Raw genomic sequence first — 11,873 nt, 5'->3', positions numbered from 1 at the left:
GGAAAGACCGAAGGGTAGAACCTTGAACTGAAAGTGGTCCTGTGCTATTGTAAACCACAGAAATTTCTGATGTGAAGAATGGATAGATATATGAAAATATGCATCCTATAGGTTGAGGGCTGAGAACCAGTTCCCCGCCCTAATGCTGGGATTATGGTGCCTAGGGTGACCATTTTGAATCTTTGTGTTTTTACAAACTTGTTGAGTCGCCGCAGGTCAAGAATAGGTCTCCAACCTCCTGTTTTTTTTCTGGGTGAGAATATAGTGGGAATAGAACCACTTCCCTCTGTACTCAGTTGGTACAAGTTCTACTGTGCTCCCAGGGATATGAGATGGTTCACCTCTTCCCGCAGTTGATGTTTGTCAGGGGGTCCCTGAAGAGGGTCAGGGAAAGGGAGTGGGTAGGGGGTTTGCAGGTAAGGGGGATGGAGTAACCGGTTCTGATGATTTCTAATACCCATCTGTCCATGGTGATGCACTGCCAGATGGGGTAGAATGGGAGTAGGCAATCTCCAATGGCACGTGGTGCCAGCATTGAGAGAGATGGGGTTCTCGGGCCCTTGACCAGGGCTTCAGATCTGTTGTCTAGAGGTTGATGGCTGAGTTGTAGCAGTCAAGGGAGCGGACTGCCTTCTCCTCGAGGTTCTCTGTTTCTGCCCCTGTTGGCCGTAACACCTATTTCGTTGAGTATATGTAGGGGGTCAGAATTGTTAAGGAGTTTGGTAACTGGTCTGGTAATTGGTCTGCCGTCTCTTGTTCCTAGGTGTCTGGATGACCAGAGATCGCAAGGTGGCCCTCGAGTTCTTCAAGGTGTGCAATGACTCGTCTGTTTTGTCTGCGAAGAGTTTGGTGCCCTCAAAGGGTAAGTCTTCTATAGTAGAATGCACTGGCTTTGGGAAACCGGATAGATGAAGCCAGGGGGCTCTCCTCATAACTATCGCTGTTGTTATGGATCTCGCTGCAGAATCAGCTGAGTTGAAGGCCACTTGTAGTGCTGTTCTGGTGATAAGTTGGCCTTCTGTGATGAGTGCTTTGTACTGATCCTTTTTGTCGTCTGGAATAAAGTTTATAAATTTTGAGACACTTGCGTAATTATTGTGATCATACTTGGCCAGTAGGGTCTCATAATTGGCAATTCTCAATTGTAAGGTCGCTGCTGAGTAGGATTTACGGCCAAATACGTCGAGCTATTTCCAGTCTTTATCACATGGGTCGTTCCTGTAGTATTGTTGCTTACCCCATTCGTTCACTGTGTCGATAACCAGTGAATTCAGTGTTGGGTGTGAGAAAAGGAATTCAGTGCCTTTGGCTGGCACATAATACTTTCTTTCAGACCTTTTACATGTGGGTGGGATCCTTGCTGGGGTTTGCCAAAGCAACTTCATGGGGTCCATAATCGCCTCATTCATGGGAAGGGCGATTTTGGATGAAGTGGACGTGTGTAGTATGTCCACTAGTTTGTGGTGAGATTCCTGGACCTCTTCCAGAGAGGTGTCTAGGGAAGTGGCCATTCTCTTGTAAAGTTCCTGAAATTGCTTGAAATAGTCTGCAGCGGTCAGATATGGAGGCATAATCGTGTCATCCGATGAGGAAGATGACAATTGAATGTCAGGTGGTTCATCTGGGTCTGAGAATTGCTCCTGTTCTTCAGCCCCATGTTCAGATATGGCAGAAGGTGCCTTTGCTGATAATATGGCTGGTTGAGGTGCCCCAGTTAGGGGAAGAGTGGTGGGTACTGCCTGTTGTTGCTGTTGTGGGTATGGAGCCCATAGCTGCCAGAATGGCTATTGCGGTTGGAAGGGCATCCATGGGCATCCAGGCTTGATTTGTAAAGTTTATTGGGAAGCACAGGCTTGGTGGGGCCTGTGTAGCAGGTATAGCCACCAGAGAGGAAAGCTGTGGCAAGTGTCCGATATTCTCCTCCTCATCGTCCTCCCCACTAGAAAATTGTGTTGAAAACTGTGGAGAGCTGTGTTGACTGAGTACCACCTGTACTGTGGTACCGAGGTGCTGAGGAGGGGAGACTGTGGTACCGATGAGATAGATAAGTCTGTATGACAGAGGAACTGCTGTGTCATGCCCGGTCCCAGTGGAATGAGAGAGCTTGGTACCGTATGCTGGAGTGAGCTTATGGGTGCAGGTGTGTGACTGGAATGCATAGTGCCAGCAGTAGGTGGCAGCATTAGAGCAGGGATGCTTGGTACCAATGGTTGGTTGGTTTGTTTGTTGTTAGTGCTATGGCATGGGGTTTCACTTTCCCTTTAATGCCTGTGACAGAGCTCAACTCTCTTAGGAGCTCTCGGTTTCTTGTTTCTTGAGAGTACCGGAGGGACCTGGTCTGTTGGCCATCGGCATGGCCAGTGTGTTTGGTACTGGGAGCATTTTGCCACTATTGCAGCGTCTCTTCTTGGCCAACTCTGGAATCAGGGACGTGGAGCCCCATTTCTTTGCTGCCTTCTCGGCATGTTGTTCAGGCTCTTTGCCTCTGAAAGAGGAGCCTTTATCTGAGGTGGCAGTCGGCGATTTCTGGCTAGTAAGGGTTCGTACCTCAGGCTCAGACACCAGGCGAAGAGACTTCTCCATGAGGAGACGCTTTAGCTGTAAATCCCTGGCTTTTCTAGTGCGGGCTTTCCAGTTGTGGCAGTGCGAGGACTTTTGTGTATGTGTCCCTCATCGAGGCAGCGGATGCATTGAGAGTGTCCGTCGGAGAGAGGTATTGAAAGGCAACGGGTAGTGCAAAGTGTTTAAAGCCTGAAGAACTAGGCATGTCCCTGAGGGAGCATGTATCTCAGTGATGTGGAGAGAGAGATGCCGCTGCAATCGGGGATAAAGGAAGCTTAAGGTCCTATGAGGAATTTTTTTTTTTAAAGGGATGGGGATATAGTAGGAAGGGAAAAGGCTATAATATTCTAACTAAGAACTGAGAAGTATTGCTAAAGGAAAGGGGAAATGGGCTGTGAGGTGCTGCTGAGTGCTCCGACTTGAGCTAACGGCGGTAGAGAAGGAAGTGTATGGGGGGTTGGTCACACAGCGCTAGTTAACTGCCTGAAGCGGCACGAGATGGGGACTGCGCATGTGCAACCCAACCAGGCACTGCTACCTTCCGGCTACAAGAGCAGGGACGCAATGACACCTAAAGTGGAGCACCCACAGCGACACCACTCGAAGAAGTAGTCTCGTTTGTCTGGGTGGTGCATGAGGGGCTAGAAGGCCTGCAGGGGACTGTCTGTGGCTTCACAATAACTAGTACAGTATTTTGGAAGCACATATTTGTTACAGGCTTGGTGATATCTTATGATAGAATACACCACCAGTCTGAGGTACATGGCCTGTATTCTGGCCCTTTGAACTGAGATTGGTGCTCTTAGCTGTGTCCCATACCGGGCAGCGTGACACGCCATCTTGCCTCCCTTGAGCACTACTAAGTAGGCCACTGCATCTCAGTGACTGATCAGCCACAAAGAGGTCTGATCTCCTCACAATAGGTAGTACAAGAGGGAAAACACTTCACCTCTTCTGTTAGGTGGCCTCTAGTAATCAGAGAGGGGTGAGTAACATCCCGTGTAGCTTAGCATGCTACTGTGCACCAAAACTGAATTACTTTAAAACTAAACAGAAAACTGAACCAGAACATTTCAGAATTGTTAATCTTTACTTGGTCCTGGATTCCAACTGTCAAAATATAAAAGGGATTTACAGTAAAATATAACTATGTTCTAGCCACTACATTAAAAAACTGCAAGACCCATTAAATGGAGTTTCTAATAAAAATTCTTCCTAACTGGTTAATTGCGGTTGCTAAATGATTTCTTTTTATAGTAAAAGCTTTATAATTAACAAGCCAGAGATTGATTTCTAGTCATTATCAATTTCTCCGTGATTATTATTGCTTCCATAATAATCTTCACTGTATTAACATAGATTAAGAAGCTCTTTAAAACAGAGCAGCTTCATTAGCTCCCGCTATCACAGGAGGACCTACAGAATTCAGCACTTCAGTTAACCGCCATGCAGGCACTAAATAAATGCAGCCTACTCATCAGAGGCTGGGATTTTCAAAGGTGTCTAAGGGAGTTAGGTGCACAACTTCTAACTCTTTAACTTCCTTTAGGCTCCTTTGAAAACCACAGCCAGAAAACCCCTAAAGTCATCAACCTGGATGGGCTCATTTACAGACTTTATGAATGTGAATATAAATATTAATATAATAATGCACCTTTCATCCCAAACTTTGCAAAATCAATTGCCATCTATAAACAAGGATCACTTCTCTCATTGTTTAAATGCAACCATCTCTAGGGTGGATGGCACTGAGGCCTGAATTCAATAACAATTCAGAGGGCAGAATGTCACACCACCAGTTCCCACACCGTCCTAGATATTCCATGGAGACCTCCTCTCTAGGTACTAACCAGGACTGTCTCTAGCATGCACACAAACACCCATTTCCTGCCTGTAAAAATTAGTCTTAAAAAAGGTTTTAATAATCTGTATTGTAAAGCTAGGATTTTCTTTATTATTTTTTGCAGCTGATGCTTGGAGCTGGCTATTGCATGTTTTACACTGAGATGTCGAAGTACAACTAATGTGGCTGCTGAGATATCGCAGAGAGAGTTTGAAACAGGAGGACATGTTCTGAGGCAGGCAGAAACTTTAATTCCAGACACATTTCCAGGTCCAGTTCACAGCGTAATTAACAGTATCTAAATAGACTATCTTCTCCCTAACTTCTGGTGTAGGGTGAATATCCTTGTATTCAGAGTTTCTCAAACATTTCCAATGGTCTCAGAGAACTCCTACCTGGGACATAATTATTCAGGCTCAATGGTGAAGAACTTTGAAGTAGGCCCACAAGCCCCTTATCAAGAATTTTTAAATATATATATAAACAATATGTGGAGAATTTTACATACAGAACATTACAAACTATAGAAGGATCATATGCAATCCTTCTACAGATAGGAACAAGCCCACACAATATGGAGTTGATCTTCCACCAACTGTGTCCAAAGCTGATGTTTTGGTTTGGCCCATTAGAGAATAGAGACTAGCTATGAAGCTCAAACACTGAGCATGAGATCAAGCCTGTCTCTATATATGTATACCATTCACATTGGAAATTACATGAATATTGTAAATGTGGATCAAGGAGTGGAAGAAGAGTATGTCTGAATTCAGAGATAAGTTCAGTTAAGATGAAGAGCTAACCCTGAACCAACATTTTTTTCATAAGCTTGAAATCTTGCTTCCTTGTTATTTTTCATTTTTGAGCATGGCTAAAGAAAGAGACATGCAGAAAGGCTTTCTCTCACTGTGTTTCCCATCCACCTAGAAGAAGAAAATACTGTCCATCTCAAAAGAGAGCTTGGTCTTGTGAAATCTTCAGTCCAGATTTGTTGGCCAGTTCAACCCTGATCTAAAGGATGCTCAGCTCTCATTGATTTCAATGGGAGTTGTGCCTATATTGAGGCTAAAAGGGACCAATAGTCAACTGACTATTTTTTGAGGTCATCCCATCAACAGCCCAAATTGAACAAGTCTTGTTAAACTGAAGCAATGGTTTCCAAAATAAATCTACACAATCAGGTATCTGTAGTTCAGAAAAATAAACAGCAAAATTTACAGCTTCTCAATTGCCTCTTCCTGGTTTGTTAGAGAACAATTTAATAAAAGCAAATCCATAAGAAATAACATTCAAAAGCTTTTTCTATTAAAGATAAACATTTATGTTGGATGGTGGAGGATGAATCAGCTTGAAATAATTAGTACCTTTCAAATGACATCCCAAGCAGTGGGCCTTTTGGAATTTATGGCTGATTCAACTATAGTCTCACATAACAGCTTTTAATTTTATTTCCTGGCCTATTAATTATTTTTTAAACAACAACAATAAACAATGACAAACGTGCTCTCAGATCTCTCTAGTCCAATGCAGCTCTTTAAACAAGAGAAAGCAGAATGTAGCACTCACTCTGGTAGAGCTAATTATACCGAAGGTGTTGGGCAGGGTTAGAAGTATGCAATGGGAAATGTGGTGGAACTCTATGTTCTGTTTACCACACCTGTCTTTTAGTGGCTTTCCTTGCACCCCTTCTGGAGTCTGCTGATCAGCTCCTGTGTTCCCTTCCCATACCCTATGGTGGTTACTGTTTCCCTCCTATGCTGGCTCACTTCAAACCATATGATATTAAATGGCAAAAAGCTTTGTTAATTCAGAGTTAAAGTTGCCCAGTGATAGCTTGTGCCCTTCTAAAATGTCAAATTCAACAACCAGGAGATACAGAGTTAAAGTAAATGCCCACATGATCTTAAGTCTGCCTTCTTTGAGCAATGCCCCAATACACCCATGACACACACATTCTCACTCAGCCTTTTCACTGTAATGGACAGGCACTACCTGCAGTTGCTCTACACTCAAACACTGAACTGACGACCCTAACAGAATACCATACTTCTAACAGGGCCAGTGAAAGAAATCTCATCCATTGTCTATGTCCCAAAACCTTAACAGTTTTATTACATGGTTGTTACGTAACTTTAAATGTGGAAGGAAAGACTGATGTTTCTCTCCTTCTCCATGCACTGTGCCACCATTCCCAGCAACATGTAGCCCCCTGCTAATATTTCTAACTTCACCTCCTTCCCATCCCAGTAAGCCATTAGATGGTGCTGTAGAAGCCATTAACACTGAATAAGTTACTCCTTGCTGCCTCCTGCCCTATGCTGCTGCATACACATCCAAGGCAGTACTTACTGGAGGGGTGCATGCTACCTTGATTATATAACCTCAATTGCACACTGAGCTGGGTGCCGCACTACCACCTCCAGCTGGGACTCCTGCCCCAGCTTCAGTCAGGCTTCCCCAGTGATGTCCCATGTTCACCCATTTCAAACCAGCCCACTCCCACACACATTCTGGTCAATCCCCCAACCCCACACAGGTGTGATGTGTATCTTAGCTATTTATTTTCAGAATTTCAGATGTTTAAATTTTTGTTACTTTCATTCCTCCCACCTCAGATCCCAGCACACAGGGAAAGGCAGAGAGAGGGGCTCACATACCTCAAAAAGACAAGGCCTCTCAGATCCCAGAACACAGAGCAGGCAGGGAAAAGGGCTCAGATCCCTGCAGAGGGGTAGGGCTCCCCTAGATCCCAGCACACACAGAGGAGAGAATTCAGAACTGAAAACTCCCCCCCCAACTTTCTCTGCTATCCCACACATTTTCTAACCCCTCACAACTTCTCCCCTCCCACTTCCCATAATCCCTCCCTCATCTGAGCCCTCACAGCCCCTCTTCCCTTCTCTGCCACCTATTCCCATTTATCTCCCTCCCTATAATAACCTCATTCCTTGCTACAGACTCAAGCCCCTCTTCCCCTATTACCACCTATTCTTGTACATCTAATCACCCTCCATCCTAAGCATTCACATGTAAAATTTTCTTTTCAAAAATAGTTTCAGTGTCTTCTGAATATTCTCCTGTACTCAGATTACATTTCTCCAAAATAAAAAATAGAAAAAAAATCCATATGTTTACAGTTCATTCTCAGATTTCTGCTCACGGTGGATTTCAAACTTCAAAGTTACTGGAATTTGTGAATGTAATGAAATGTTGGTTTATTTTGTTCTGGGGCTGTATCTCTGGAACCCCTTGGTCAAATGACCCCAAATTTGGTTCACTGACTGAACCTCCACCTCCACATCAAATTTCAAGGCAATCTGATTAACTGTAGAGCACTTAGAACAGTCGAACCCAACAGTTAACAGAACAGCTGGTCTTAACCTTAACCATAGCAGAGCTATTCTATAATAATGGGATGAGAATTAGGAGAAGAAAATTGAGAGGGGAAAAAAATCCATCAGGAGAAACTTCTTCAGGTTGTTAGGCTGGAATAGTGTCCCAGGGGAAGTGGAGAAAAGCCCACATTTAAAACTAGCTTGGAGAAATTGCTAGTAAATATACCACTACAGAACACCTGAATTCTGCAAAAATGCATCTGAATAGTGCTTTATAGCCTCAAAGCACTGTGTTGACTAATTAAGTCTCACAACACCCCCTATGAGGAAAGTGATCATGTACTATTAGCCCCATTATACAGATGGGAAAACTCAGGCAGGAAGTTCAAGTGACCTGCCCATGGCCCAAAGATTAAACTACTACCCACTTCTAGAGAAGACTCCTCCAAGTCAGGGCTCAGAAACACCAAGGGGAAGCCTGTACTAAACTGTTGCTCTCTGCCCTATACCTGTTGTGTAGATAAGCATAGGACATAACTGTCCTCTAAATTTTGTTCCCAAGCCATCATACCTCTCTGTTTCTGTCTGATTTATGTTTAGACAGTGTTTTCAATAACCTCTACAGCTAAGTATCTACTGAGCAAATACTCTGTAAATACTGAAGAGAATTGGTATGTCCTAATGCTGCATACAGAGAATAATAAATGTGTAAACCAATCTATTTTTTGAGATATGAAGAGTACGTCAATGTAATTCATATTCTAGTATATAACAAATAACCTGTGGCAACAATAACCATGGCCCTGAACTGCAGCGCAAATGAAAGTTCTGTATCGTTGACATCTTGTTTGATAGGCATGTAGCCCTTTCAAAATGCATTACACGAATATTTTAGATGCATACTACAGCATGCAGTGGGAAAATATTTTTATAATCACCTCAGGCCAAATTCATTTCTGGTGCAACTCCATTAACTTCACTGGAGATACTCCAGGGTTCAGTTGAGGGATGGATTCAGGCAATCCTGGGCCCTAGTCGTGCCATGGAGATCCTATGGCTCCACCTCTGTCCATGACCCTCCTCTCCAATTGGAAAGTTTGTGGCCGGGGGGGGGGGGGGGGGGCGCCTCTTCCATGCTAGAGAGGCAGAACCAGTAGCATGGGGCCTTCTCAGAAGCTCCCCTCAGAGCACTGGGTCTTGGAATTAATACTCCATTAAGATGCAAGTGGCAGTTCCCATCTTTCATAGCTTTTACTCTTGGCTGTCTGATGACTCAGGCAGATGTTATTGTATTGGTTATTCTTGGGTCATGTTTTCAAGGTTTTCCTCTCAATCACAAGAGACAGAAACTTAAGGTGAAATACTGACCCTACTCAAGTTAATGGTAGTTTTAACATTGACTTTGGTTGGGCTGGGGTTTCACCCTGTCATTAAAAAAAATAAAAATACAAAAGGTAATCTTAGAGTCTGTGTTGTGGTCAGATGACTTGACCCTAGTTTAATTTGTTCCTCTGTTTCCTCGATATGTTTCTTCTCTTCCTTATTATGCATATACTTATATTAGAGATGGACCTGAAAAAGGCTTGGATTCAAACCTCCATCTGAACTTTGCAGTTTGGGCCTAGTTTTGCTAAAGAGTGCAATCCAAAATGCCAAACCTAAACTGTCGTCTTTGGGGAAGTTTGCATTTGGACTCAGATCCAGCTGGTACGTGGCCCATAGCTCAGGTCAATCCTAATGGATACATATCATTATATTTTCATATATTGCTCATATCCTACAAATTCCCCTGTAGGACCAGATCCTGGAAGTTACTTCATACAGATGGAGCCCTATGCCTGGGCAGAGCCACTGAAGTGAATAGGGCTCTACAAGCATGCAGGTAGGCCCCCTGCACTGAGTAGCTTGCAGGATCAGAGCATTAGTCTGAGCTCCAGGAGGTAGGCAACGTGTCTTGTGGGGGTTTTTGTTTTGTTTTTTGAAACACAGATTTCTCTAATATAATAATTCCCCTATTTCTTTCTGACTTTGGGTATGTTTACACTACAGCAGCACAGATACAATGGTGCGACTGAGCCGCCATAGTACCATAGTATAGCTGCTTCCTACATTGATGAAAGGGTTTTTTCCTTTGATGTCGTTAATCCACCTCTCCAAGAGGTGGTAGCTAGGTCAACAGAAGAATTGTTCTGTCGATCTAGCTGCATACAGTGGGGGCTAGGTCAACCTAACTACACCACATGGGGGTGCAACATTTTTCACAACCTGGAATGATGTAGGTAGGTCAATCTAATTTTTAGGTGTGAACCAGGCCTTAGATCTGTAGTCCTGGAAAGTGTAGAAAGTTAAATGAAATGAATAAAAAGCAGCCTAATGCCTGTACAAGAGAGATTTCTTAAGAAGAATTATGAAGTGGGAGTTATTCCATTTGCCTCAAAAGAGTGTTTTAATCAGAAAAATTGTAAGTAACCAAGAAATAATACCAGGACCTAATCCCCTACAATATCACTGAAACAGTAAAACAAGGGTTTTGTGGTGGAGTGGCAAGGCAGTACAAGCATAACATTAATGAGAGTTATTTGCACAGATGGGGTGAAATTAATTTCACCAGCATAAAGCTGAAGTAGTTCAGCCTTAGATGGAGAAGTGCAAGAGGGGGAACGTGGGTTGGGGAAGTGAAATTCACACCCCAAACTGACACCTAGGCACTCCCTTCCCACACACAATATGATTGCTTCTGCTACCCCATTGTTTAGATCATGGTTGTAGTTCCTCCATACTATTTGCACAGTGTTTGAGTCACAGGATCTGCATGTATTCAGTGCCATGGTCTCCCCACTGGCCTATCATATCACTGTATAGCTTTCTGAATGATTGCTCTACCCCTCATTTTCCCCAGTCTCAACTCAGGGCTTAAGTAGTAGAAAAATCTTTACATGACCCTATGCACCACAGATGAATTTCATTCACAGAATACACAGTAACTCTCAGCTTCTTGTCTAGCAGAGTTGCACTTAGATAATTAACAAATAAATAAATTGTAAACAGACTAATCCTGTAATACTTTATTCAGAATATACCAGCTCATAGCTCATCTGTTGTTCCGCTGACATGCAGGATGTATTTTAAACAAAGGATTATGTGAAACTAACCCAGAATTTGTTTTCCATATTAGCTGCATGTTAATACCCCTGTTAATGTTGAAAATGCTACAAAGTTGTGTTCAGATGGCAACATTTTGATGTATGGATTTAGTGACAGACACAAGCACAAACAGGCATAGTCAATGAGATAGCAACTTCGGAAGACGAAACTCACTAAAATGTCTTCTGTAGCACACATCGGTATGCAAGATATTGCTGAATTATTTCTAGGATTAATAGAAAAAATCCATGAAGTCATAAAAGCATTGATGGAATTTGGAGGGGGGAGCTTGGACAAGTGCATAAATTATACAATTTAGATCAGTAACCTACTTATTATAATCTAACAAAATATTGCACCAGAACCCAAATGAGAGTCATGATCCTCCAGAGACTTATATCCCCCTCACCTCCCCCGGCTGCCATAAATGCTCTGCCAAGATCACTGGCTATCAGTGCCAGCCTTCAAGCTGCCCCAATGCATGTTGGAGACTGAGTGCACCTAGGTTTAGGGGAGGGGGCACAAAAATGCCTTATAGCCACATCTAAGTGGTTCCACTGATTTCAATCTTAGTGACATATGTAAAGTTAAGCATGTGTACAAGTCTTTGCAGGATTGGGGACTAAGGATGTAAATTCCAAAGACTTAAAAAATAGTGCTAGAGGAATGTCTGGGAATGACAGACCAGAGTCCCTTACTTTAACAGTACCAGATAAACTGGTTGAAATGATCAGGAGAGAGGGACAGTTAAATATCTAAAGCATAATATGAAGACAAACCAGCACTGCTTCTATTAAAGAAAACCATGCCTCTCAAATCTACTAGACTCATACGAGCATGTCGGAAGAACAGTAGTAAAGAAGCTGTTGACATAATTTATCTGGACTTTCAGGAAGCTTTTGACAAAGTCCCTCACAAGAGTGCATAAAGGAAACTAAATAGTCTGGGTGCGAGGTAAAATATAATCACTAGACAGTGGCTAAAAGACA

The sequence above is a fragment of the Trachemys scripta genome, chromosome 1, assembly GCF_013100865.1.
Source record: "Trachemys scripta elegans isolate TJP31775 chromosome 1, CAS_Tse_1.0, whole genome shotgun sequence".
NCBI lineage: Eukaryota > Metazoa > Chordata > Testudines > Emydidae > Trachemys > Trachemys scripta.
This window is presented reverse-complemented; position numbering follows the sequence as displayed.